The sequence below is a fragment of the Lactuca saligna genome, chromosome 5, assembly GCF_052625555.1.
Source record: "Lactuca saligna cultivar CGN05327 chromosome 5, ASM5262555v1, whole genome shotgun sequence".
Taxonomy (NCBI): Eukaryota; Viridiplantae; Streptophyta; class Magnoliopsida; order Asterales; family Asteraceae; genus Lactuca; species Lactuca saligna.
Genome location: NC_136421.1, coordinates 142,726,077 through 142,730,812, shown reverse-complemented (window position 1 = coordinate 142,730,812; position 4,736 = coordinate 142,726,077).

Here is a 4,736-nt window from a genome sequence, read left to right as displayed (position 1 = left end):
TAATGTCGGAATCATAAGGAAACTTAAAGACATTAGATTTGAACGTAAGATGTTTACAGACAAAACACAACCGTGCAACCATCAACAGAGTTACAGCACTTAAACTACTATAAGACTATTGCTACGAATAAGGTATACTATAGTAGGTTCTTTTGTTGCTTCTTTCCATTCTGAGGTCAAACTCCTCCGGATTCGCCGTTGTCCTTCTCTGTTGGACAGTCCCTCTTGAAGTGTCCCATTACGCCACATAGATGGCATATTCGAGAGATTTTGACATTGGTGTTTGAGGTAATGTGTTGGGTCCGAGTCCAGCAGCAATTGGTAGTATGTCCGTTCTTGTTGCATTTAAAGCAGTGTAACGGACGACAACTACCTAGATGATGGAAGCCGCACTTATTGCATTCCGGTAGGTTTCCGGCATACTGCCTAGCTGGTGTAGGGACAATTGGGATACCAGAAGGGATGGTAGTAGGATGTACAGATGTCGTGGCTGCGAAGGTTGCCACATGTTGTTGTCTTTTGCTCGTCCCTTGGGGTGATTTTCCTTTAGCTTTAGCCCAGAGCTTTCGTTTGTTATTCTTGGGCTTGGGATTCGGGGTTTTGTGGTAGTTTGTTGCCCGTTGAGGTATTTGATTGTTACTTGGATTGGAGTTATTGTTAACAATCCCGCTAACATTCGCGCTGTTAGCGTTAAGGTGGGTCAGAACAGCTAATACGGAAGCCGAGACTGCAGCTTGAAAGGTAGCTGCATCAATCTGAAGAGTTGGTGTTTGGTTGATGGGTTGATTGTTTTTCCTTGGCGACATGATTCTGTTACATGGAAGGAAAATGAATTTGTGAGTGAGAATGGTTGAACCTGGATGTACCTTGATCGCTTAAGTAAAGAGTAGAAGTATGTTCTTGAAGTTTTGACCTACATCTCTATGATGCAATCCTAGTACAGAGCTATTGTATGCTATAATGGCTACCACTGTGGCTATAACTGTAGCTTGCAAAGTGGCGGTGTCCAATTATAGGAATGGGGTTGCGTTGGTAAGTTGGTTATTTCCAGTCCTTGCTGCACCGCTAACGTTTGCTTGAGACAGTGCAGCTGTTACTGCCGTAGCGATAGCAGATTGCACTATGTTAGGGTCATATTGAGGGGTTGCGTTTCTACATGCTGATCTACGGGGAGACATTGTTCTGATAAGGAAGTAACAAGAAGAACTATAAGTGTTAATGATTCGAAAGTCACGCATTAGTGTTTTGTTATATCAGAAGTTTGGTTTACCCCTGAATAGGGTTTTGAGTTCGACTCATAAGGAGAGTAGATAAACTCATGAATTGGAGAGGTATGCAAAGGGTTTAATAAAGGAAATACATCATATATTATAAAACATGGTGCATTACATTTTGTAGTTAGGAAAATTTGACCTATCTAAAGGTCTCCGATTACAAGGTTAAGAAAAGTAAGGACTTTATCCGAGGTCTTATGCTATGACAAAATTTTGAAAGTCAGACAGGTATTATTTTTTACGTGAGCTGGCTACATGGGTCTTAGATTTTGCCAACTGACGCTCCATCTCGAGCATACGTTGTTCATGTCTTGCCTGGCGTGCCCGAAGTTCTATCACTTCATTTTGAGTTGCCGCTAGCTCTCTCTGCAACACTTCATTTCGATTTACGATTCTCTCGTGAGCTAATCCTAACTGTCGGATGCGAACTGTGTTGACTCCAGTGTTCGCATCATTTTCCTTAGTTCGATGGATGGTCGTCCGTCCTTGTTCACTAATGTGAGAAATCCAACGAACCAATATAGGTAGGGCTCTATCTGCTGAGCCTCCCTCGCTTAGGTTGTAGAAGCTTCGGTCTCCGTTGAATGGAAGGGGTTGATCCTGTTTGCGGCTCCACCTATTCAGGTTAGTTGCCCAAAGGGGCGTCGAGCCATGAAATTCCGGTCGAGGATTAGGATTTTGAATTGGAGCCGTTAAGGGTGGGTTATTGTTCTCTGGATCTGAGTCTGATTCTTCTTGCATTCCTTCCTCAGGATCATTCTCTATCCCTTCTCCATTACCTTGGTTGGGGTAGTAGGGGTCATTGGGGTGATGGAATCCTGTCATTGAGTCTGTACGAGAATAGGGTTAAGAATCGACTATAAGCTAAAGCACATGGAATTTACTCTTAAGTTTAAGGGTTGAAGTCACTCGAATACTCCCTTAGTATTCTTTAACAATATGCATTTGGTAAGTTTTAAATTTGTTGTCCATAGCAGACACTCCTTGGCATACGTTAGTCGGCCCTTGGACAAATGTAGTTGATCAGGCTACATTCTTCCCAGTTCCGATTACATGTCCCAAGGCATACCTGCACTGCACAACTTATTTATAATACTTCTATATTGTTTTAATTATGATACTGACCATGTTATTAATATAAAATGAATGCATGCCTACTTTACAAAAACTAAATAAATTTAATTTTAAAAGTATGACTCTTACTCAGAGTGTTTTTGCCCAGTTGCGTTTATAGTTGTATACCAAAAATGGTTTTTATATACTTAATTCACTATAAACAATGCTCTGATACCAATCTGTCACACCCCCAAACCAGAACGGCGGAAACGTTCGGGGGCGGAGGACGTCATATTCAGTATCATAACAGTTCATAGAAAGGAAAGTACACACCACCATATATATTAAGTTTTTCAAAATGTTTACATAATTGTATTCATTACATGATCAAAAGATAAATACATAAAAATCTTTCAAAAGAAGTAATTAACGTCAGCACGTTAATCCCCAAAAGTTGATCTCCAAACCTGCTTAGCGGTTCCCTAAGAATACAAGTTATTTCAAAGAAAAAGTGTCAACAATTAAGTTGGTGAGTTCATGAGTAGTGTTTTGAGAAAATGTACGCCATTCGAAAGTTCGTGTATGTTTTCCAGAAAATGCAGTATTTCAAATGTAAAGAGTTGTGATTTGTTGTGTTGAAAGTGAATGTATTAGATCCAGAAAATCTCATATTTTCCCTAATGGTTGAGATACGAATTGTTGTGTTTTCCAAGAAAAACCCTTATTTTCTTATAAAAGTATGAAATGCATATGAATGTTCGTGTTATAAGTTGTAAATAATTGCACCAGGAAAATCCCTTATTTTCCTATTAGTTGTTTGGTTTGTATATAAGAAAAACCCTTATTTTCCTAACATAACTGGCAGTCTCTAAGACCGAAAATCGCAAGAAACCGACGTTTTTAAAAGTTGTGTCATAGTTTTATATAATAAAGCTATACGAAGATCGCATTTGTTAGATGAAGAATAGTTTTAATAGCCACTCGTTCATAAAAGCATAATACCATAATAATTGTACATCTGATGAGTTTTATAACCATACTAAACATAATATGCCTATAACGACGTTCTTCAGGCGTCGCAACGTTATGACAACTGTCACCCCAAAAGACGGACTGTAGCTAACAGTCAGGGCGCGGGATCATGACTTCCCGTATAGATCTATAAACATTTGACACGTTCTCTGAACGGGAGACTCTGGTTATAGACAGGACTTGCAGCATTACTTTCTAATAAAGAAAAGTAACGTTTGAAGATATACACGTCTCATGGATTCTCAACTAAGCCTGTATTAAAGTGATAGTTTTGTATGCAAAGTTTATCCTTTTTCACAACGTTTAACAAAGCAAAATCATAAGTTTTTAGAATGTATAAAATGACTTAACAATGAAAGGTACTTTGAAATCATTATATACTTTGTATAAGTCTAATGCACACAAAGTATGACAAGAGTTTTCCATAATAGTAATGAGTTCTAAGTGATTTATTCGGTAAAACAAGCGAAGTGAAACTTTATAAAATACACGATAATAACCGCATGTTTACTTGTATCCCCCCCTAAAAGAGTATAAAAGCATTTAAAATGTATTTAAAGTGTGTTTGAAAGGGGTATGAACTCACTTGATCGATTGAAGAAAGCGCGATGAGAACCGAGCAGAACTTCGACAGGAAGAGTTGAAAACATGGGAAAATCTCGGGATTCTTGGGAATCTCGGGAACACAAAACCTTCCTTCCGGACTTGAAGGTGAAAAACGGGGCGTTGGGAGGGTTTCGGGGGCTTAAATGCAGAGTTTCGGTGCAAGAAAGAAGGGAATTGAGCAACTTTGGCCGGCACCCTCGCATCCTTTATATAGGGGCTGGAGGGCACACGTACGCGGCGCGTACGGGACGTCATCGCTGACCGCATCCTCGGTTGGAGCATTGGGTGACGTGGACGAACCGGAGCCTAGCATCCGGGTACGCGGGGCGTACGTCGGTATGCTGGGCGTACGAGGGATCGGACCGGTGACTCCTTCTTCGGATAATACCGGGCTTTAATTTAATTTATATTTAAATTAATTAACAAACTTCAAAAATTCATATCTTTCTCATACGAACTCCGTTTTCAACGTTCTTTATATCCACGCGAAGGTGAGACTACGATCTACAAATTTCGTTTAGACTCCGTTGGCTAGTTTTGACTTTATTTTTAATATTATATTTTTAATAGGTCGGGACAGGAAAAGTCCGTTAAAGTTCCATAACTTCTTCATCCGACGTCCGTTTTCGTCAGACTTTTTACCGTTGCGGTAGAATTGTTGATCCCTTTGATTCTCATTTAGGTTGTTTTGGCCAAAAGTTTCTCGATCTCTATTTCGAGGTTTTAGCTGTCTACTGCTACATCTGTAACTTAGAAAAATCACAATTT